This window comes from Anas platyrhynchos, chromosome 15 (genome assembly GCF_047663525.1).
Source record: "Anas platyrhynchos isolate ZD024472 breed Pekin duck chromosome 15, IASCAAS_PekinDuck_T2T, whole genome shotgun sequence".
Classification (NCBI taxonomy): Eukaryota; Metazoa; Chordata; class Aves; order Anseriformes; family Anatidae; genus Anas; species Anas platyrhynchos.
Window position 1 is genome coordinate 9,755,263 of NC_092601.1, and position 25,171 is coordinate 9,780,433.

The 25,171-nt window shown below is 37.5% G+C and overlaps 1 protein-coding gene across 3 annotated transcripts in view; it reads left to right on the top strand.

Annotated features, from left to right (window-relative positions):
- Positions 1–25,171, top strand: part of LOC101800169 (uncharacterized) — a 421,465-nt gene that overhangs the window by 168,387 nt on the left and 227,907 nt on the right. Inside the window, exons 1-2 of one of the 3 annotated variants that reach the window (XM_072023989.1) lie at positions 5,172–5,635; positions 8,387–8,493. The gene's annotated coding sequence lies outside the window, so the exon portion shown is untranslated. Of the gene's footprint in view, positions 1–5,171; positions 5,636–5,866; positions 6,187–8,386; positions 8,494–25,171 lie in introns of those variants that run through there. The other 2 variants (XM_072023990.1, XM_072023988.1) reach the window with 2 other exon arrangements.

Here is a 25,171-nt window from a genome sequence, read left to right on the forward strand (position 1 = left end):
TATATTCATATTTTTATGCAGATTTTGTTTCACTGCTAATCTATGAAAGCTGGGGGGGGACAGAGGTGATAGGAATAATGGTGTAAGTTGCACATCACATACTGCAGCTCTTTCATCTTGCATCTTCTTTCATCTTTCCTCAGTTTCAAACCTCTTGTCATGTAGGTTACATCATCCCACACTAATAGGCTACACTTACCAAAGCTATAGGAATGTATGAATTATGTTAACTTATACCTACCTGTCAAAATACTTTTCTACTGTGGCCCTCCTTTCTCTCCATCTGCTAGAAAAGATTTATTTATTTTTTTTTTAATATCCTGTGAGAAAAGGCTACTGACAGAATGTACAGTACAATCTCATTACCTACTTCTTGGATCCCTGATCATTTTCTGAGTTGTTGAGACTTTTTTGTACATTGCTTAAATCTGAGCAGTTTACCTATTTTTGGAACTCAAACCCACTTTTGTTAAGCCACGTGTATGTATTGACCAGGGTCTTTCTCCTGTTTGCTGTGTTTCTGATCTCTGTCTGTTGTGTAGCAACTGTAGGAGCAAGGGATAGAAGAAAGTTTAAACTGTAGCTTTCTTAAATGACTTCATGCCCTAATGTTTATATTATCTTGGTTTTGCCCTTACTCTGTAAAGACTACAAGACATTTTAGGGAATTCTTTGTGTTTTCCTCTTTTAGTTCTTAAGAGGATGGAAATGGAAGACAAAATTACAACAATGTAAGACGCTTAAATACATGTGAGTAATGGCACAAGCACTTAACACTTATTAAATCAGATTTTTCTTTGAAGCATCAAAAACTACTAAATTTTCATGGGAAGCTTGTGTGCTTCACCATTTTATTGGCAGCCCTTGACTTCCATTCCTAAGACCATGCCAAAACCACATACCAATGTAGAATAATGCTTCGTTAAAATGATACTATATAAAAACAATGCTGTGGTTTAACCCACTAATATTTGCTATTGTTTGGATGTCAAAACAATGAATAATTTCTACAAGGCATAGAAATTTCTACTTGTATGGCAGCCTTAACTTCTCACAAGCCTTCATGAAACTAAGGGTTTGGGAGTGTATTTTGAATACATGGTCAAAAAGTGTGCCTTCTGACCAATGAATTTTGGTCCAGTAACTTATAAAGCTATACTGAACCTACCCTTTGTGCATCTTGTAGAAATCCACACTTGGGTTATATTCCTAAATACGAGGCAAGGCCAGCAGTTCTTAATGGTGTACACAGCTGTGACAGAATGCCATGTCAAACATCACTAGGATTTTCTAGGTCAGACTGTTTTGTTGTGTAATAACATCTTGTAGTATAATAGTGCCAAGTTTGCATAAAACTTCTTCCACAGTCCTTCCACAGAAGCATTATGAGAACTTTCTATTATATGAGCACACATCAATTCCAATATTAGCTTGAATTCAGCAGCAATGAAATGTTCTAAACTTAATAGATGCAAACGTGTAGGATCTCATAGCATTTTGTTCAGAGCGTATGTGCTGGATGAACAGTAGAATTTATTTTGATTACATTGTTAATACTTTGTAACATGTAAATTTTTGTGTGGATTTTCAAAAATTTTATTTTCCAAATTTTTGTTTAAATTTAAATATATCATTAAATATATAAAGATCACTACTTCTAACTGTTTGGTAATAGTGGCTTGCTGGTGCAGTTGCATTTCCATTTATGTAAATTAGTGGCACTGACAGGTAATGACAATGAAGAAAAACTGAAGATGTCAAATTCCAGCACCCTTGTGGCCAGTATTTTTCAGTTCCTTGGTACAATACTATGCAGCACAAGTAAATTTTTCAAAATCTGTTCCATTTTATAATGCTATTGTTACTGTTGAGTAGTCTACACAGTGTCATGAAGTTCAGATGAAAGCAAATATCATAAATGAATATGCATTATATTCCCAAACATTGTTTTCATCTGTACAAGAGTCAGAAGGGGTTGACAATACCTTACTCTGGGAGTTTTACTTTCATTCAATGGACATTTGTAGATTGTTTTATTGGAATCAAGACCTTGGAGAAATTGCCATGCACAGTCGCGGCTTGAAGTTAGAAATCTGTTGTTAATTGTTGTAATAATACATTTGCACATGAAAAAATAAAATACACAATTAAAGCTCTTACAGTTCTTAAAAGAAAAGCTTAATCAGTACTTACCATGACTAGCATTTATATTCTTTTTAGAAGCTGGGCTGAATACTTATTTGAACTATAAAATTCTAGGTTACTGTATAGAAGAAATAGGTTCCCCCTGTGAAGTTTCCTCCTCTCCTCTAGCTATGCTAGATAAGATCAATACATACACCACTGAGAAGTGAGGGAGTGCATCTCCAGTGGCAGTTTCTCTGATCTCAGTGCAGGTTCTTGTATTATGAGTAATAAACAGAAGACAAGTTGGCTCCTTAAACACCTGTGTAAGACTGCAGCAAAGGCATCATTCATCTGTAAGAGATTAATGAGAGGCCTTCATTTGCCAGCCCTCCTACGAGCACCTTATGTTTGCTGACATCTGATATTTCCAGTAGTAGCTGGAGTTAACACATTTCCAAGGCAGTGCCACATTGGAGCCTTTATCACCTCATCAGCAAGCTCCGCTTGTGTTGGCTCTACACAAGGGACAGGTCATAGGCCACTCCTTGGTGGTCAGTGCTAGCCCAGTCCCCACATGGTGCAAATAAGCTGCCAGCTTGCGCTGATTTTTTTATTTTTGTTTTTTCTGTGCATGCGACCAGAATGCCTGAAGGTAATTCCTGTTGTTCAGTCAGTCTGTTAGACAGGTGCATTATTTTCCAATCTGTGACTTCACAGGTCTGCAAAACGCATTGGACATGTATGTCATTGCATAAAAATTATTTTATTTAGTACAGACATAAAACATGAGAATATTGCCTAGAGAATAAATGTCCTGCTAAGGGAAAGAAAAAGAGAAAACCTTTCATCTTGTAAAACTTACCAAAATCTTGTTTGTAGCAAACGGAGAAACAAATACTTCTTCCACACAGGCAAGGCTGTTCCTTGTTCTTTATATTATCTAAAACTGAAATAAATAATAATAATAATAAAAAAGTCATCAGAGAAACCTATTATCAAAATCATTGCTATAAGATAGGTTAAGGTGGTACTTAGAACAGATGATACATAGCACATTGCATGGTGTGATACATAAGATCCTTTTTAGATATCGATAATAGATTAGAGTGGCAAGTTGAATCTTACCAATTAAAGTTTTATATACTTGTTGTTCAGGTTTTGTTATTCCAACAACTTTGATATTTGTTAGTCTGTGCTAAGGCAAAGAAACACTTTATGAATTCATGAGGGGCTTTGTTGAATTTTTTTCAGATAAAGTATATTGTTTTTCATCCGGACTAGAATTCTGATATAAAGTCTGTATCATAATAGCTTTGCCTAATAGGTGTGTATCTGTTAATTACTTTAATTTGGGTCTATACATCAGAATGAATGCTTTGTCAGTGATTAAGATTTTATACCCATACATTTATACTCCCAAACACTCCCCACCATGCCATCCCATTTGTCCTTAAGTACCTTTTAACTAACACTTCTGGATGAGCTTATAGATTATGACCTTAAACCCCGTCCTCCTAAATATATCTGCATATTCAGGGGACTGGAGCACCTCTCCTATAAAGACAGGCTGAGAGACTTGGGGCTGTTACGCCTGGAAAAGGATCTGGGGAGACCTTATAGCTGCCTTCCAGTACCTAAAGGGGGATACAGGAAAGATGGGGAAAGACTTTCAGAGTGTGTAGCAATAGGACAAGGGTAAATGCCTTTAGGCTAAATGAGGGTAGATTTAGATGAGACATTAGGAAGAAATTTTACTGAGGGTGGTGAGGCACTAGAACGGGCTACCCAGAGAAGCTGTGGGTGCCCCTTCCTTGGCAGCATTCAAGGCCTAGTTGGATGGGGCTTTTGGCAACCTGGTATAGTGGAAGGTATCCCTGCCCATGGCAGCAGGTTGGACAAGATGATCTTTAAAGTTCCTTCCAGCTCACACCAATCTATGATTCTATGAAATATTCAGAAAGTTAGCATTGCATCTAAGGGGCCTAAATTCACCTTCTCTGTTCATTACAGCGGGAAATTCTTTATTTAAAACAGCAAACTTCCTGTTAAGTGTATGTAAGTGGCTGAATTACTAGCAGGTCAGGTAGAACAAAAAAAAATCCTCACAAATATTTTCTCCCTGACAAGTCTTATTTCATACACACTTTACTTTTGGACTCCCTCCTAAAGGAAATGTATGGTACTGAAACTTTCTTTTGTTTCATGCTTGGTATTACTGTGGGATAGAAACAACTGGCCCAAAGCTAGTTTTAAGGAAGCATAAGCATATGCTGTTGTTCATTTTCAAATATATCTTCTTTTCTTTGGAGTTGTAATGATTCACATTGTGCTTTCCCCACCACCATGAAACAGCTTGGTAATGCCAGTCCCTTAACTCCTTCAATGCCAATGTTTATAAGGCCGAACAGGCAAAAATTCCCTTTTAGTCTCTTCTTCTAAAGGATTTCCTCCTTCCTTTCCCTTCATGTTAAGATAGAGGAAAACATCAGAGGATTAGACAAGATATTTTCTTCAGCAGAAAATGTTAAATTTGTGTTAAATTTCTTAGCTAGTTCTAATAGCCCTGCAATTGAGTAGAAAAGAAACCATCAGCAAAATAAAGTTTCTGAAAAGTAGTAAAGAACTAACCCAATTTCTGTTGCAACTCAGTGACATCTCTGGGAAATCTGCAAATGGGACATGAGCTTCCTACAAGTTAGTTTGCCATATGTATCAGCACAAAGTACCAGATATTTTTATTAAAATACTTAGAGGTACTTGCTCTAAAGCATTATCTGCTGCATTATCATCTGGCTTAGATTCTGGCCTGGTAGAGAACAAAGCCAAAATGAAGGAATACAGAAGTTTGTGCTGTGCCTGAAGTTCAGCCTTGTAACTCCAGGTGGGAGCAGATAGAGCCTCTCAGGAGCACACAAACTACTGATTCCCATGAAAGGTGAGGTTTTCAGGAGCTTATCCTGAATGTTTCTGTAAACGTCATCATTAGGCAGCTCTTTAGTCATTGTATTAATGGTTGAGGGTCTTATTGTGAAGCCTGGGACCTCTTATGCTTTTCTGTGCATCTCACTATGATTTTCAAAGCAATATATTCAAAAACTGTGTTACTACACCCACATCCCTCTCCCTCCTCCCCCCATCAAGCTTTTTGTGAAAACGACAAGGCCTCAATCTAATTTGAGTCTTCCAAAGAAAATGCTAGAAGTCCCAGCTGAAGGGGATGAGACACAGAGGGCTGCAGGTGGGGGAGGCCGGACCTGGGCCCTGTCAGGGGGCTCCGGGGGCAGCTGTGGGCAGTTCAGGTGAAGAAGCTCTGCAGGAGGCTGGGCTTGAGGGCACAGAAATAGTCAGCCCAGAGAAGCTGGAGCCTGTTTTTCAGCAGCCATGGAAAAGATGTAAAAGAAGGTGCCTGTACCCTGCTGCCTAACTTGCTGTGGTTTTGGAGGGGTTGGTCTACTGCTGAGCTATGGGAGCTGCAATGCACACGTATTGAGCAGTGGGAGCTTTATCTGTAAGTGATTCTAGAAGCATTTGAAAGGGCTGAGGATTTAATAGAGAGCCACAGTGAGACTAAAATTAATAGGGAGCTATAACAGAATGATAATGTGATTGTTTTTTTTTTTTTTTTTTTTTTTTCTGGGCCTGAGGGGAGGGAAAAAAACATTCCTCAGGAAAATGGGTGGAGTTTGAATACAGTAGGGTCTTGTGAGCTAAGATGGCGGCTTAGGCCGTGTGAGGAGGGGGTACTAGGGCAAACGGAGGTTAGTTTTGTGTTCAAAAGTACATAACTTAGAACGTAGACCTAGGATTTTAGGGCATTTAACACTATTTTACAAAGGAGAACTACTACTCCTGGTCATGGGTTGGATGTTAGATTGCATGTGAAGCTGAATTTTATACCATTCTTCATAAGGCTCCAGTAGCTTATTCTGAGTAGCCTTCTGCTCTTTTCTCTAGGAAAGCAGAAGCTTTTTTTTTTTTTTTTTTCTTCTCTCCCTGAAGGACTGTATTATTTGTGTGTTGTAATTTGACTTACTGAAAGCAAGGGTGGAAAACTCCATGGTAAGTAGAGGAAAACCTGAAGTTAATAGGAATGAAGTGGAATAAGATGGCCTTGTGTGCTGCGGCCTGTGTGGAGACGGACATGCTTCATTTCAGAGTGTTACTGCAACAGCCAAAAGGTTTTTATGCATGGTTAAACTTCCAGATCTCATGGTGTGGATAAAGTATGAGACGCTAAGATGTTTGTAACAACATGAGTGGAAATAAGGCTCCAGTTATGAGGACTGTGCTAAATCTCACAGTTAAGTGGTGCAGTATTACAGCTAGAGGAAAAAATGCTGTATTAGACCAGCTCCTTAATGGAATAAGGATCGTAGCCCAGATAAAATATGTGAGTGTGTTTCAATCATGCTCAGATTGAGAACTATGTTACTCAGTGGACAGTCATAGTGCTAGATCATGGTCACACATATTTGAAGTCGCATAAGTAAAAAAAATTGTTTTCTTTCAGTTTCTTGTTTGTTTGTTTTTTTTGTTTGTTTGTTTTTCCTCCCGCACTTGGGCTGTAGAGGAAAGTAATGGGAGCAGCTGGAGCTCTTGCTCACGAGCTGCTGAAAGCACCTTCCCTGATCCTCCAGGCAGCCTCCTTTCTTGGAAGCACTAGCTCCTGAGACAACAGCAAAGTGAAGTTGCTATCTTAAATAAACTAAATGGATCAGGTGCATTTGCCATTTCCATCAGCTATTTCAACCTCTATCTCACTGCTTGTATAGATGTCAGACAACTGTTCACAATACAACTGTTTGCAATCTGTGAGGTGGATATTCAGGTATGTCTAGGGAAGGTACAGGGACTAATCTTGTGTGTAACAATGATGATAGGTGCTCAGTTTAACTATGGACGGAATGTGAGACTTTACCAGGACTGAAGGAAAAAAGCTTTTTAAAAAAAAAAAAAAAGAAGTTTTTATACATGCTGACTTGTATGGTAACCAGAAATTTGCTGGTTCATGTGTGTTAAGAGCAGCCAAAGATGCTGTTATGTGTCTTAAACTCCCCCTGGAGATGGGATGATATTCAGTGTACTTGTTCTGCCTAACTTAGCATAGTCAGTAGACAGGGAAAAAAGAGGCTACCCTGGAGGTCATGAGCATGGCGTGTGTGCTCTGGGCTTCAAGAAAAAGCCTGTTTGTCCCAGTTGACTACTCCTGCAGTTTCCTTCATATCAGCTACCTTTATGTGCTGAAGTTAATTTCTACCTTGATGACAAAAAGGCTAATGTAATCCATGTATAAATGCTATGAAATGCTAAGCAGGCATGAAAAGACAGTTCAGCCTCTGCAGTTGGCACAGCTATAATTGCTATTGGAATATTATGTAGTGTTTGTGGTTCTAGAGGGAGGCCAAAAGCTGCAGGGTTCAGAGGAGCTTATTTTTCCCCACCCTTAATGTAAAGTATAGAAAACATTTCCCAAGGTCAAGAAGCCTACTTTATTAGCGTATCAAACCAAAGCTCTGAAGAAGAATATGATTGGTTTATAAATACATGCATCCCATTCTGTAATTTGATAGAGGATTAATCAGTCAATCCAGCAGACAAAATACAACAAAAATTAATCTTGTAGTGGAAGAAGAACCAACTTGCCCAAAGTTAAGAATACATACTTAATCATTTACGTAAATTAATTGCTCTTGGAGCAACTTACCTTGGATGATAATTATGTAATTGAAATATCTTTTAATCTACTTGGGATGTTTTTCAGGAGTGTATTCTGTATTTCAAGTAATGATATTATACATAGGTAAGGAATTTACATAAGGAGATCTCATTGCCTCTGATATGAGGGACATTAGGCTAAAGGATTATAAAGGTTTTTCTGGCCTATTTAAAAAAAAGCAACAAATTTCTTCTAATAGGGCTACAAAAATGACTGTGTATTACACAAAGTAGGAAAATTCTCCCTTCTTAAAGGTGAAGCAAAGCTCCTAATGCTTTGCTTGATTGATTAGCCAGCACCAAAGGACTGCCTGAATGAGGGAGGAGAGGAAGTATATTTTTGAACTAACAAATCTCTACTTTTAAATCCCTTAGTTCAGAAATTTATCTATAATTAGAAAAAAGACATCCATATGGTGACTTTTCTAGTCCCAGATGGGTAGCTGTCATTTTGCACATGATCTTTGCTTCTCTTTTGAAGTAGAAATGAGTAATCTTGGAAATATTAATCTGACTTCAACTATATTTATCCTTCTATCAACAGTGATGACACACTTCGATTTCTTTCTTGGCGTTTGCAGTATGTGCTGTGGTGCAGAGGATTCCAGTTGCCATAATATTCAGTGGAAAGAATAATTATCACAGGGAACTGTAAGTAAGTTATTATGGACTATTTGTATTTTTAATTAGCAAAACCAAAATTTTCAAGAGTGGCGACACAAAAATATGCCAAATTTGAATCTCTGCTAAAGGGGTGGTAGAAAGTGTTTCGTAAGTGCTCAAGCTTGGCTCCCCTCTCTGGCAATGTATTACCTGGCACAGGAACAGCTGTACACCTGCTCCTGCCTGGCAGGCTGCCACTGGGAATAGTTACGTTGGAGCAAACAAAAAGTAAAAATGATTCACCATGCCAGGAAAGATGTTTTGGTATTGGACTTTTTTTTGATCTTAACTACTAGAGTATTAAGCTTTAGCACAGTTCTTTCTGCCCTTGTCAATATAGTTTTTGTGATGACATAACTACAGGTGTCTTATGTGGTTAGGCTTCTTTTTTTTGCTGTTGTTATATGTGGTGATGGGAGTTATTGTGTGTATACAGGGCAGGTATTCTCTAGTGGGCATTATGACTCTGTGTAACTTTCCCTCTCTCCTTTGTGAAAAATAATTTTGGTTGCTTCTGCTTAAATATCCACATAGGCTAGCAATCTCTAAATGGTACAAAAACTTGACATTCCTCTTTGTAAACATTCTTCTTAAAATGCAATCTTATTTTGGAGGGGGAAAAAAAATGTTACACTACAGTTGTTACCACAGGCAGTGTCAGAGGCAAGAGGCCAGATCCAATCAAATGAAGTAAATGGAATTACCCTGAATTTACTCCTGTATAAGTGGGAGCTTGTTTCAAGCCCCAAGCTACATGAAAATGATTGCTGTTCTTTTCGCTAGCATTGCCCATATGAAAACTGACATAAATACAACCTAGAGTGAACTTATTTAGCAAGTCATAGGGTACACTTTTTCACCATGATTGAACGGCCTTAAGAATGCAAGTTTCAGATTCATGAAGGAGCAGAGGTGCCTGAATTCTATTAAGATCAATACGAATTAAATGCCTAAGTGATGTAGGCCTATGTCTTGGAAAACCCTCAAGCATTTTTTTTTTATCAACGCAGTGATCTTTCATCACTCTCCTTGTGATTAAATTTGACTTTTTTTCTTTAACAACTATGAAACACCTGAGGAGAATAAATTTTCTAAGTTTACTTCTTTAGGTTGGCTTATGGTAAGAAATCAAGGTTTTAGCATTGCTGGCTTCATAGTAGGGGAATTTTAGCATAACTGTAAAGTTTGCAAGCAAATGAAGAGGTAATATTGAATATTGACTTTGCCATGACAAAGGCTGGGGAGGACTGCAATCCACAGTGAGGAGAGACCCTTCGTGGACACTCGCATGGAGTTGGAGAATACAGTTGCATATGTGGCTGTATTATGACTTCAGAAGGAACTTAATACTTCATATCTTGGTGTCAAGTCCCCTCCCCACACACACACCCGCAGCTGTAGCAGATACCAAAAGAAGAGGTTCTAGTCCTCTATCGATCTAATTCTTAAAACTTTTTCTGGGATTTAAACTGACAAAATCGGTTTACTCTTTTACTTTAGTTGTTCTTTTAACAACATTGCTGTACAAAAAGATAGAAGGTTCAGAGAATGTCCTTGGAAATAAGCACACGTGGGTTAGAGCAGTAAGAAAACAGTAGGAAGGCACCACTGCTGTGATTTACTGGCTTGTTCTAAAGGAAGATGGAAAATGTGTGCATTCCATGATTAAGTAGCTTGCTTATTTTGCTGCGTGTCTCTTTAAAGCTGTGAATATTAGTTATCAAAAACAAGCTGCACGTTTTACAGATATGAGATTTAATAATCACCTAGCACTTACTCTGGTAATTCTAAGCTTGAATTTTACCTTTAAATGCTTGACTAAGTATGTAAGTTTAATAAAAACCTGTATATATGCTTCGGGTATGCATTGAAGATTTAAATATTGTGGCAGAAACAAGCTCTGATGGCTATAGGAATATTTGCTGTGTACCTCTCATCCTAATGGTACCCTGATACTTCATCAGTAAACCAAGCCACTGTAACTAAGGTGGCAACAGCACTGTTCAAATCTTGAGTTCTCAGAAGACTATGGGAAACATTGTAAATTCAACTGAACTAGAAAATTGTGATTAATTGGAGGGAACGATAATTACTCAAATGATGGGTGCACAATAAAAATATTGGATTTAGGCAGGCTCTAAAAAGATATGCAAGTGGGGCAGATTTCTGCCCTTGTACAGGGGGACATTTTTAACTTAAAACAGGCAAAGTGAATCTCGGCAAGTTAAGACTTGGTAACTGCAAAAGTTTCATGTTTGACTTGAATTTGAGAGTTGTGGGTTCTTTCAACTGACTCCTCTTCACTCAGAGCCTAAGAAATGCCAACGTAGAAAAGTTTCCTAGGTTACAGCTCTCTTTCCATTTGCAGTTTCTGCTGGAGACTTGCTACCACACTAAATTGGCAGGCATCTTGCAAAAAGATACACAAGGTAACAAAGAACACCAAATCACACATGGTATGCTGTAAAACAATATTTTCCTCCTTGTAGAACAAACATACAGACCATGTCCAAATCTTTCTGTTGGTCAAAATGGTTCAAAACAAGGACATTCTGCTGCTGTACTTCAAAGTTCTCCTCGTAACTGATCAATGCTCAATAAGGGTATTAAACCACCCATCACCCCATGTTCTTTTCATTAAATATAACTGCTTAGCATCTTGATCTAAGGCTCCTAACACACAGTTTCCAGATCAGAAGTCTAGCAGAAAAAACTATTTAAAAAACAAAACAAAAAACAACACACAAACAAAATCTGCATACACACATGGATTGTGTTTTATATTGTTGGTTTTATTCATGTTGAAATATTTAGTCCTTAAAAATTACTTATTGTCACCTAATTATATTTATCTTGACTTCTCTTGGAATGTAAATACAATTGAAGAAGCAAAAGGCAGGAGTTGTAAGAGTGGGAATGATTGTCAGTCTACAGAGTTTTGGGACAACCACAGCTGAATTTTGCTGTTACCCACAATAAAATATGACGTATTGCTAACTGGTAAAACCTGGTCTTCTGCCATGTGTAATGTGTTTGGTGCAATTTTGCCAGATGTAATAAAAAAAAAAAAATTACTGTGATTAATTTTAAGCAAAGGATCAAACAGACCAATGGAAATAGTTAGGAATCTCTTATGAACGGAAGAGTTTGTGCAAAAACAAGTGGTAGGCTCTCAGTGAATGAAGCTCTATTCCAGTGCGTTTGTTTTTTTTATTAGTCTAGGAAAGAGTTGTAAACAGTTTGCAATATAATCACCATAGTAAAGGGAACTGTCCTATCAATATGTGTGCAGGTATGGCACTTTCTAGAGAGGTTTAGGGATCTGATCCCTATTCTGTTCCTGTTCTGACCTAGTTCACTTAATTGCGTGCTGTTTGTCAGTTCCGTGAAAATTTTAGAACTGTATGATCAGAGAGGAGACTGAACCTTCTATTCTTTTTTGCTACTGTTAATGGGAGTATGCATGGATAATCTAATGTATAGCAACAACTAGAATGCCTTCTCCAACCTTTGAATTCTTATCCTTCCTTGACACTAGCTTTAACATGTGATCATATGTTATGCTATGTAAATACCAAATCTTTAGTACATATAAAGTCTCTACTTCTCATATACACGTATAGAAAAGAGGGATGAAATCTGTGCAAAGAAGAGTTGTTTAGAATGGAACAGAAGGGAGCTATGGGAAGCATTGCCCTGTGGTACTGCACAGGCTGCTGCTTCACAAGGCTTTGAGCAAATTAGAAACTATGTGATTGAGAATAACTTCAGAAATTTGAGAGAAAAGGTGCAATTAATGTCAGTTAGTAACAAAGTAATTATTCAAAGACTAAAGTTCAATTATTTTATTGTGCCTAATATGTTTCTAACGCATTTGTCGCCCATCTGCGTTCTGAGGCTATGTCGTTACTGAATTTATTATTGGCCCAGTGTCCATCCACGTGTTTCTCTGTGCTTCAGAATCACTTAAACACAATGAAGGCAAATGCTGAGAGACAAGTTTTAATAGTATTGAAGTAACATTTCCTTCTGGGCCTTGGCCATACTGTTTTAGCTAGATTCATGTCCCTTTAGGTGGGTTCTGGAGCCCTTATTTGACCAAACATATAGGTGGGAGACTGGTTATATGTAAATCTGTTTGAGACTTGCCTGCTCTTTAGGAAGGATGCAAGTTAAAATGCTCAAATACCTCTGAAAAATCCTTTGAATTTTGTGTATCCTTAGGTAGCTGTGAGAGACTTCTTTCTTACAATGTGTCTGGTTGTTCTTCTGTTATGTTACATCCCCTCTTCACGTTTAGGTGAGGTGGAACCATGAGAGACTACCAGTGAGGGATTAAACAATAGAAGTGATGCTGCTTCTGGGCACCAGGAGGACTGTAATAATGTTGATGTCCCATGTTGTTGGAGTCTCTCCATATGGGAATTTTTCTATCCAAACTGCGTTGTAATTCTATTTCCACTGTCCATTTCTCAGTTACTTGAAAACTATCTTCATTCCTAAGGGAAACATCTTATTTGAGCACTTCAAAGTTATGCACAGAATTTACTGCTCTATGAAAATGATGAGTTATTTGCTCCTCTCAAAAAAAGGGAGTCCTGGGACTGCAGGTGATTAGAATGTTGCAGGGCTGCTTTATCAGCTATGTTATAGCCTGAGTTACTGCCTTCAGCTGTTCTTTATCTGGTGTTTACAAATACTTCTTTGCATCAGTGTCTTCTGCTGCCTTTTTATCTTCCTTTTATCACTATGTCAGTAAAAGCCGATTTTGTCACTCTCCTCTGGTTACCTATTTTCTGCCTCTGTTGACTGGCTAGTTGTTACACTATTTCTGTGTTATTGGAAAGCAGCTTTCTTTTTATTCTCTTCCAGCTCCTGAAAGCTGTGATTGCAAAATCACACCAAGCAATTCTATTGGGTTTTATTTATCTCCCTCTGCTACTATTTGCATTTTACTGAAAGTCATTTCTGATTTTTTTCCTTTTTTTTTTTTTTTTTGTAAACGCAATTAGCTCCTGTGAATAGGAAACTGTTTTTCTTGATTGCTTTTTAGTGAAGTACCTTTTTTTTTTTTTTCCTCCCTTGAGACAAAATTGTAAACAGGACTGTTTTGGAAGGTATTTTTCCTTGCCTTTGGATTTTGAGAGAGGAGACTAACATCTGTTAACAAGTAATGTTTAACTGAAGACTTGAAACAATTGTCCAGATCCTAGGTACTATAAACTGTTAGCCTTTGAAATCTGTAAATCTCTGCACTGATTGAAAATCTTCCCTATTTAAAAAAATATAAAAAAAAAATTTAAAAGCGATGTGCCAGATTCAATCATTGACTTATCCTGACAGGAGTTTCTGAATGTCTTTCTGCTCAGTTAATTAGCTCATTCTCTGATAAGAATTATTTGGAAGGTACCTCATGGGCATAGTGTGATGAAACAGTATTGAACGGTGAAGGAGTGTATTCAGTGATCCTATCATATCTAGATGTTAATCTGACACTGATTGTCTATATGTTCCTTTTCAGAGAAAACCCCAAAGATACTCCATCATCTAAATTACATTTCCCAATCTTGCCTAATTTGTAAGTCTTTAATTCGCTATTCTCTCTATCCATTAGTAACTTAGGACTCTTGTGTCAGGTGTGTCCTTTGAAGGAATGTACACATCTGGCACGGACTCATTCTGCACTTAGAAAGCAGAAGGGAAGTTCTTTGCATTTCCATGTTGAGTATCCTCTGGGATACTTTTCTATTGATTTTTGTAAATTATGTTACGGTAATATAACCTGTTCAATCTATTTACTCTTCTGTTATCACTAGGACGTTGTACTTCCTGACTGGAAGGTTCTGACAAAAAGAAGCCCATAGGAGGCAGTGGCATTGGAAACAATGAATAATAACCCCAAATGAATTCTCAAGTAAATGAATTTTAATTTCTTTTAAACTGAGTTCAGAGGATGATTTATTATTTATCTTTAAAGCCTCTAACTAGAAGAATCTGCATGTTTAACTTGTTATTTTGCAGGGACTTTATTTGTTTTAAATTTGAAAACAGCTTGTGAATTTTTATGCAGTCTGGTTTTTATAACCATCCAAAGGTAACTTGTGATGATTCAACTGTTAATAATATCTGTAGATTGGAGCTGCTAAGGTGTTTTTTGTGTTTTGTGTGTTTGTTTTGTACTGAATATTCAATATCTCAGCACAGGAAATGGCCAAATCTCATGTTTCAAGCTAGCTGGCTGATACATGTTTTTAAAGTCAGTCTTCACTGAAAGCTTGAGCAAGCTTTCCTGTCCTCTCATGTCAGGAGACTAAATGTATTAAATATCTCTTAAAGTTGTGCACTTATATTAAGATATGATAAACTTGTTTATTTAAGAAACTTAAAATATTTTCTGAGTGAAGTGTTTCGCTTCAGTGATTCAGAGTCTTGAAGAATTTAAAAATGTTTTCAGGTGTTCAGACTATTAAGGTATTCAAAGCAACTGTTATTAGTACATAGTTTCTGGCATGTGTTAGGGGCAAGTATGCTTAAAACACTTTTTTCCACTTTATTTTGTGTATAGGAATTAATTGAGGTGAATTATTCTGAATATGTTTATCTACCTTAATCCTAGTGATCAGGCATAGCTGCAGTATTAAAAAAAAAAAAGTTAAGAACATTGCAAGGACCTCTTCGAAAATATATGGAAATGACAAACTGCATTAGGATTGCGTGTGTGTTCTTTAAAGCTTCACTGAAATTCTAATCCTTGTCACTTCGAGTCTAAACAATGAAAGTAGTAGTATGGGTCTTGTTTGTAAATGTTATTTATTTCTGTAGCATTTGCCATTGTTATTCTATCCAAAGTATTTGTTATGGGTTTCTTTAAAGAAGTTTAGAAGACATCATTGGACGCAGCTATATAACTGACCATAGTGCGCTATTTTAAAGTAGCTGAGGTGACTACATTAACTAAGAATACCACAGTCTTAGTCTCCTCATTTGCAAGCAGTGATGCTTCATTGCTGTGCCCTTGGAAATGTCATCAAATTAAAATTCATAAGTAGCCTAATGTTTGTCACTGTATGAATTTACATCAACTCTAACTTGGTTAAATTTGTTACTGAAGAAAAATTAGTGAATTATTCTGTGTTTACTAGTCTCAGGCATCCTGAGGTACAGCACAGTGCTACACAGAACACTTCGTGCTGACTCCCTGCCATATCTCCTTCTGGTGGGGCAGAACAAATACCTGCAGAGGTGGGCTTAATTTAGCATGTGCTAGGGCATCAATATTTTTGCAGCAAAGGTAGAGATTTTCCTATTTGTCAGCCTTGACTCTTTTTGTCATCACAAGTCCCATGAAATGATAGAGTTTGCCAATGAACCGATATCAAAACAATTTTGATTCTGTCCTCCAGAGTGTCTGCGAACTCTTTTAGATTATTGATATTAATTATTAACAGTTTTATAAATTCATCATGACTAGAAATATCCAGGCCCTTAACATTAGATTAACTGTCTGTTAAGGACAGACTTGTGCAAAAACTTCTTTGAAATGACATCATAGTCTGACAGCAAAATATTGGTAACAATTCTGAATGTTTTGTATCCTTGGCTTTGCAGCTGAAGCGCGGTAGGTTTGCAGGTCTCATATGTTAAATCCTGGTGGGTAAGCCAAAAGGCCGGTGTTTCACAGATGAATATGTGGTACTCCTGGAGTTTCATGACTGACTAGCATAAAAATCTGAAGAGCTGCTCTTTGGATTTGTATTCAAATAGTGCAATATACAGCACTATAGTTAGAAACTACATGTGCAGTTCTTGCTTGTACTTCATCTCTTCAGCATGATTGTCAGATTGTGCATGACAACTGACAAACCACTTAAAGGTAACATCTGTGACTCAGTGAGCCTAAGTAATTATGCCCAGCCTCTAGCATGTGTCTGTATGCTTTGAGATAAACCCTTTTGAAATGGCATCTCAGAATATCAGTAGGAGAAAAGGCACAAACTCTTGCGTTGTTGTTTTTGTTTTTTTTTCCTATTGCCTTCATCTTCCACTTACAATGAGCAGATTTTGATATTTACTACTGGTACCTAGTAAATATAATTTGTGTTACATTTTCCTGCAGTTCTTCCAAAATGAACAGTTTGGAAATAACCATAGTGATGCAGCTACAGGTAAGTCAGCTGCACAATTAGGCCATATGATTGGCGTGTGGTCTGAACAGATTCCGTCCTGTGTTGCTGTACCGTTACTCGCTCTATTTTCACCTGTGTCTGTGCAGATATATTGCAACTTTCTGTGTACCAAATGTCCAAGGATTATTTTCCAACAGAGGAAACTGTGGGAGAATGTTCCTTCTAAATACAGAAAGACATTTAGCAACAACTGCAACTTAAATGACAGCAAGCAAGCACCAGAAGAATAAATATGTGCATCGTATATAATTTGGGCAAAAACACTTGCAATGACATGGGGAAACTTGTGGTGTAGTCATAGCTGTAGTGCAACAGGTCTTAATGGAATATTCAGCAATAACTTGGATTTAAAGAAGGTACGAAAGGAACCTCTAGAGTATTTCTTTGCTGCTAATTCTGGAAGAGTCTTCTATTTCATTATTCTCTCTTTTTTTGTCTCCTTTCTTTTTGCTATGACTTTCTTGCTGTATCTTCCCCTGTATATTTCTCTTCTCTTCCTGTATTTTATATTCAAGCTGAGATATGTTTCAGATGCTTCAAATCACTCCTCCACTACTTCCTGTGTACATCCCAACCCCACTGCAGCAGAAGATTCACCTGTTCATCCCACATAGGTGGAAATTGCCATACTAATACCTCATGAAGGCTTTGTCAGTATGTCACTTATGCACCCTTAGGCCAGTGCTATTTATGTTGCTTTCTTCACTTGGGGCATAACTATGTCTCACAGTAAGTTAATCTCAGCCTTCTGAGTGCTGGAATCTAATTACCCTGCTTTATTCAAGCAGCTGCTACAAAGAGTTGAAAAGCAGAAGTCCCTTTGGTGCCCATTATGAGCAGGTTTTGCTGCGTTTGTTTTGCAGAAGCATTCATATTTTCCAAAAATGAGAGCACTGACTATCTGCAAAGAAGCTCATGCACAAACTTGCTGTTACATGTCGAAAAATAACACAAAGTTTCATATGACTGTGTGACAGTTTATATGAATAAGCCAGCTCTTGTTTTACTCAGACTGAAGGGATCACTACTGGTGGGCTTTGGCCTGAAGCGCTCCCCAGACTGCCCTGAACAGTCGAGCAGTACCCTGTTAGTCCCAGCGGGGTTTTTTTGGTTGTATGTGTACTTCATCCTCTCTTCCTCACTTTAACAGTGATTCACTTACCAATATGGAATTCTCTTTTACTGTGGTCATGTGGATTTATCAGCCACTGCAGTTAATTTACTGGGAGGCTACAATTTGGTCACATATCTCACTGTTAAGTGTTTGGTTAAGGAAGAAAATAAATCTGTAGCATGGTTGAAATCAGTGGGCTAACTTTTTACAGTTTTTACAGTTATGATTAGAGCAGTTCAATCCAGTGTTTTAAGTACTCTAATGTAGAGAAATACTTAAATATTTGAAAGGGGAAAAAAAAGATCACAGGAACACAAACACTTAAGTCTGTCTGATCAGTGCTTAAGAATAGTATTACACAGCTGGAGAAGGAGCTCTCCTTGCTGTGTATGAATAGCCCTTCTTAGATAATGCTGCCAGGTATAAAAGTTTTGGAAGTCAGGAGTGTGTATTCTGTTAATATTCTTGTCTCTTCTATTTTGATGAAATGTTCAGCTGCTGGTCACTGGCATCGCTCTCAGTGACAAAATCATTATTTTTTTTCTAACTCCTAAAAGGACTGCTTAAAAAGTGCTTTGCACAGTCCCAGGTGGGAAATGAGGAATCGGAATGGGGATGGAGATCAGTTGTTCTAAATAACTGCTGCTTACACAGATATACAGGGGTTTGTGCGGTTCATTTATATCGACTTGCTCTACGTGAGTGATCAGAAACTGTACTGCACCATGTTAGGAAAATCTACTGCTGTGGACTGTGAATCAGAATTCCTAGCATCGGCTTTTTCCCAAAATTAAATGGATCTATAATAAATCAATTTTCTTGGGAATAAAAATGTCAAACATTGGCATTTCTAATTAAAAAGGTGTGTCAGTTTCTTAAAATTTAATGTCTCATGTCTCTACTGGTCTGCTACAGCAGTAATACTGTTCACTTTACACCTCATAAATAATTTTCACTTGAAGACTTCTATATGGAAGACACTTTAGATCATCTGAATGAATTAATACATAAGAATTTCATGCATTGCAAGGAAATGGGTGAAATTAATACGAAGTGCTAAAAGTCATCAACAGGAACTATGTAACTTTGGATGTAACTCTTCATGTTGCTGTGAATTAATAACCTTCACTACTACTATTAATACTTTATGTAATCAGGTCAACAGAGAAAAAACAATATTGTATTCTATGAACTCCCTATGTGAAAGCCATTCCCTAATTCCTTTTAGGATACAGAGAAGTAATTCGTAATAGCTGTAAGGTGACTTTGCTGAGATCTTGTATGTGCATGCAAGCTCCATGTTTTTTTGGTATGTTTTTTTTTTTTTTTTTTTGTGGTGGTTTTTGGTTTTCCGTGTTTTTGTTGTTGTTTTGCCAGAAGTCTTATGCTATGATGTTTTAGTGCATTTCTGAAGGTAAAAAGATGAAGAAATTGTTTAAAAACAAAAACCCAAACAAAGCTTTTTTTCGTTTTCAGTGCATTTTATAAAAATTCTGTAAATAGTTCTGTGATACAAGGAGGGCTTACGGTTAATCACTATTGTTATTGGCCCTTGAGAAAGCCCCTTCCCCCCCCCCCCCCCCCCCCCCCCAAAAAAAAAGAAAAAGACACAAAATAGTATCAAGTATATTGCACTTTTTTTTTTTTTTTTACCTGCATGTGCGCTATTTCCTTTGTGCACATGTTTAGCTAGTTCTGTTCCAGGTAGTTTTGTTTTAATTGGGTTTTGTGGTCTATAACCTTTGTAACCCAGCAAATTATCTTGTTGCTTAAGGCTGTCTATTACAATGTACACACCAGCTAATTTTATGCAATTTTCCTTATTCTAAAGACCCAAGCTTGAGGTACCAGGCATTCTTCTGTTTACTTGACATATGTGATGTGGGTACATTTTTATTGCCCACATTCCACCTCTTCATTAGTCTCATTCTCTGTTTTCATCTCAATTAAAATGTCAGGATCTGCCACTTCTTTGCCAACTTCATGATGGCCTACACTGGCAAACACCCGGAGCTGTGCTATAGTCACTTCTGCAGGTGGAGAGGGCAGTGTCTCTTGAGGTTTGATTTTTGAACACTGTGTATTGAAGCTGCCTTTTCTAGCTGTCTTGATCTCTGAATCTGATTGTTTGGGGTGGAAGCAGAAACTTAAGACTGAAAGGGACCTGTTTTTACTATTTTATTTTTACTATTTTTATTATGAAGTTCAAACAGTAACTTGCTGTTTCAGTAGCTCTTTCATATCATATGCAATTATTTTGTCTGGTTTTATCTTCTGGTCCACTTAAAAAGTAAGGAATTTTGTTTTGGGACATAACCTGAAGTGACCAACTGAAACTATGGTTCACATGAATCTGTATATTCCCCCCGAACTTGTGACTTGCTGTGCGCAGGACAGAGAGGTCAGCATATCTAAATGAGAAACTTTCACTGCATGGCATGTGGTATTTGCCACTTCTGCTTTCCAACAAGTTGGTTTTTTAATTGAATATTTATATTTTAACTTCAACAGTGAACGGAGGGAGACAAACTGTCGCACCTTTCTGTCCCCGGCCTCTTATATAGCCATATGCAAAAGCACAGAGGACACACAACAGCCCAAATACCTTCATAGTATTTTTTACTCACTTCGTACTGCACTGAAATTATTCTAGATGCACAGTAGTAGTAATTGGAGAACAGCAACCTGAAATATATTGCAGCTGCACAGGAAATCTCATACTTTTAGAATGCAACATTTTTTATGAGGAAAACCCATTGCCCTTGAGGGGTTACAGTCCAAGGAAGGCAGCAAAATTTCCTGTTATTTGCTGAACCTTGATGTTAATGAAATGGGTGCTCTTAGAAAATAAGATAGTGTTCAGGTTTGCAGTTAGCCAGCTCTCAGCCAAAATAAAATTTTATCCTGGTCTCCAATGGCAGGCTTTGCAGCAGAGATCGGCTGTGGAGCCCTGCTATCAACACTGCACGCTGAGATCCTTCTTTCATGCAAATTATGACTTTTTCTGTGAGCAGGTGATAAGCTTTTTCAAATGGCTTGATAACCTAAGAAATAAAAGCTTCCAAATTCGCATAAGGGAGTGGCATCCATTGTATGCCTCTTAGTGACCTTAATTTCCATGTGATTAAATTTTGATCTTTTAATGACTTTTGCTATGATGGGTGACAGAGAAATGAGGGACAAGCAGGAGAAACTGACACATTACTGCTTGCAAATGAGCTCATTTGAAAATACATAAAATAGATTTCAATGTTCAACTGAACTTACTTGCTCTTCAAATTAAATTAGCTTGTATGCTCCTTGCTTTTTATTTTGTCATAGGGATGGTTGGATTTCTGATTAGGAGACATTGTCAAATGAAACTTAACTGAAGTACATAATAAATAATTGAAATCCTAGAAAACTTGAGCCACCTCATGTTTCCTATACTGTGTATTTCATACAAAATACTTAGAACCATTAGTGAATTTAGTTGTATAGTAATAAAATGTTTGATTAGTAATGCTTATTGCTTCCAGCAATATCAAAGACTGTCTCAGGTGGAGCAATAGGAAAAGTGAGCCACTAATTCAACCTAATGCTTCAGATTCCGAATGCCCTTGAGTGAGTAGGCAGAGAATTATTTCAATGGATTCAAGTAGTATTAATTTTAATGAAGTTATGTCTCTGAAAATAACAATAGGATCAGATCCACTTACCACAAACAAAGGTGGGGATGTGGGGCTTGGAGGGGAATGTGACTTGTTTTAGAAGGGCAGCTAGTAATAAAAGGATGACATTATCTAGGATATTGATTCTTGTAAAAATGTCACGATGGTGATATAGTAAATGATAGACTTTGATTATTGCACCCTATTATGAGTTGTGCAGACTGTTTGAATCTGACCCCACTTGTTTACAAAAGTATTAATGGCGTTGATTTTTTTTCTGTAAAACAAATGCGTTCGAATTAGTCATGTTTTTTCAATGGAGGAAGACTCCATTAATGTCATGTAAGATTATAGTTACCTGTCAGCTTAAGACCCGGTTTTGAACAGAACCACTGTAAACTTCACAGCTATTTTCACACGAAAAGGAAGGCGTCTCATAGTAGGCTTCAAATCATGATTCTCCAGCAGCAAGGGAATACTCTACCTGAAATTGCTTCAGACTAGACCATAGGAAGGAGTGAGAGATATTAGAAGCCTCTGGAAAACCTAGCTTAGTTAAAATCAGTGGCAGCTGGACTTGTAACTTGAGCGTTGCTGAGTACAGTATTTTATAAAGTACTAGTGTTGACAGAGGTGTCCAGATCTGGAAATTTCCTTTGTCCGTTATTCCTCAGGTGTGTTTTCCCATAAAATTAAAATTTTGATGACAACTGAAACACTTATCTGAAAAATGGAAACTTTATATGCATATATGGCAATGCCTGCAAAAGCAAAAAAAAAAAAAAACAAAAAAAACAAAAAAAAACACAAACAATCCTTCAACATATCCGTCTACATCTAAACTCGGACTAGACATGTTTGTTTTTTGCATTACTCTGAGTATAGCTTTTAATATAGGACTTCTCTCTTTACATCTTTCCTAGGGACTAAATCCCCTTACCTAGGGACGCTCGATTAAGAATTCCTTCTGCCTTACCAGCAACTGTGGTGGTTAATTTAATAACCACTTTGTTGTAAAAGCTACAAGTAAAAGAATAGACGTGCAGCATTGAGGTGATTTTGATACAGAAAACACCAAGATAATTTTCTGTTGTGCTGGTGTTCTGTGCATGCAGTTTCCTTTGATGTTAAGTATGCACAAGAAGGAACTTAAAATAATAATGCGTTTTCTTTTCCATGAGTAAACACTTGTAACTGTGGCCCTTGTATCTGGCAGTTTTAACTGTGCCAAGTTGCGAGGTTCCCTTTGCACAGGAAAGCCAGCAGCCCTCTCGAGTCGCTAGACAATCCCTGGTGTCTTAGCTGACTGTGGCAGAATTGATGGGGGTGGAGGGGAGCAGACAGGGTGGTGGTGTTTTACCCGAAGTTTGGAACTAATGTTAATAGAACGGTCACCATGTTAGAATAGTTCCTATCTGAAGGAAGTTGCTTCTGATTTGTAATTACATGCTGCCATCACTTGTGGTTATTTGTAGAATTGCAGAGGGGTGTAGGTTGCAAAGGGCCTCTGGAGGTCATTTCAACTCCCTGTTTAAAGCAGGACCTCTCAGATTCAGTCTGTAAACAATTCATATGCCTCTGCATAACGAGGGCATGGTTTGATGCACAGCCTTGATACTTATTCAAACCTAAATAAACCACTTGGTGTTGATGAGAACTTGTGGATTCTTACATTGTCTCTCATATTCTAAAATTGTGTGGAATAAACTTCAAGCATTATGGAGTTTTGTATGTTGCTAGAGTTGCCTGTGCCTGCAAGTTTTTTGTTGTTGTTGTTGTTTTTTATGAAATACATAATTTCAGCCTGGATGTGAAGGCATCTATAGCAATATATACTTGCATTAATGCCTGAAGTTTATCCTGCACAGACCAGACCTATGAGCTTGTAACATTACCTGCATCATCTCAGCGCTGTGAATCAGCTTTCATATACTGAAAACACTTCTAGGCAGACCAGAGAGTCCTGCTTGTTAGACTCTACTGGGAGGTGATACTGAAGAGGTTACTGTGAATGTAGATATGTTTGTGTACTTATTCCAACAGAAATCAAAGCTTAGCTTTTGTGTTTCCCATCTGTATTTGAGTCAGCTAGTCAGGAACCCTTAATCTGGCAAGCATGATGTCTTTTACATATTTTCTTCTCTCTGTGAGAAGCTGTGAGCCAAAATCAAATACAACTTCAATGAAATTTGCATCTACTTTAGCAGGCACTGCAGTTCAAAGAAAAATGGTCTGTAACAGACCTTTGAAACATCTTTTGGTAGTTTTGTGCTATAACATAGTGACTGCTTTGTATGTAAAATGGTCCTTGGCTGTATGGATTTGAAAGCACCAAGAAATTGTAATGCTAACAGCAGCCACAGGTGATTTCATCTGGACACTAATATCTTTCAAGAGCATCATAATGTGGATTTTCTTTCCTGATGCACTAAAACTGGCATAAACAGCACAGTGGAGTGCCATGCAGTTGTGGTTAAACATGGGTGAGCCGCATGGGGTGGCGTTTATGCTGCTCCCAGGCATATTGGATAGGTAATGGATTGTGTGAAGTGAGAAAGAGGTGTTACGATCAAGTCACAAGTCTGAGAAAGTTGTTTAAGACTTTGCTTGTTTTTACTGTTTTAAATAATTTAACTTGCACAAGTATTAAGAAAAGTGCTCTGCAGTAATTAAAGCAAGTGGCAGGGTGCACAGCAGGGGTGGGAGAAATCAAACGTAACCAGACTTGGTCAATACAGACACCGAGAGGTAACGACTGGTCATCCCAGCTTTTCTTCTCCATACTGTGTAAACTGCCAAGTGTGGGATGGTGCCACACACTGCTCTTGGCAGCAACTTTACTTGGGAAGTTTGTTTTCACTTTGGATCGTTTCAGAGCTGTGGGTGACAAACCGCAGTGTGGGGAACAGGTGCAGCTGGTATGAGCAGACGATGTCAGAGGGACATGGCCATTTCTTAATGGTTTTGCTGCTTAAGATAATGTAATGTGTAATTACATCCTGCAAGGGTGTCTGTGTGGGGACTGAATTATTTTTAGCAACTTAAGCAATGCTAAATCTCTGTATAGGCAATGTTATTCAAAATTAAATTGATCTTAATTTAGTTTGATCTAAATTACGGTGAAGGTGAATTAAGACAGATGAAATAAAAGCCATTTAAATTCTGAATGAAACCATCTGCATAGTTTTATGCAATTTAACCAATGTCCTTCAAATCTGTAGACTTAGTTAAAGGACTTAGCTTTTCTAAGATCCTCAAATGCGGTGATGGCAATTTGAGTCTGAAAACTCCTGTGAGGTGAAATATTTGGGAAAGTACAGAGGCAGTATCCTTTCTAAAACCCCACCAGGTTAATTTAGATAGTTCACGTTTTATCGTTACAGACAAAGGTCAAATTGAACAAAGTGTAAACGAACTTTCTCTGAAATGACTAAAAGCATTCTTACTCAGCTGGAGAGAATGACCAGTAGAAGGTTGTGTTTTCCTAAATGCAGAGTTCGCTAACAAACTTCATCACCGCTTAAAGGCACCATAGAATTCTGTTCTGAAAGTCCAATAATTTTTGGCAACTTTTCAGACCAAAGCTAAAAGATGAAGTTAATGGAAAAAAACAAAAACAAAACACACACACAAAAAACCAAAAAAATACTTTTTGGTTCCTTCACTGGAACTGAATTTACACTTGTTTAAGACAAAATAAAAAATAAACATAAAAA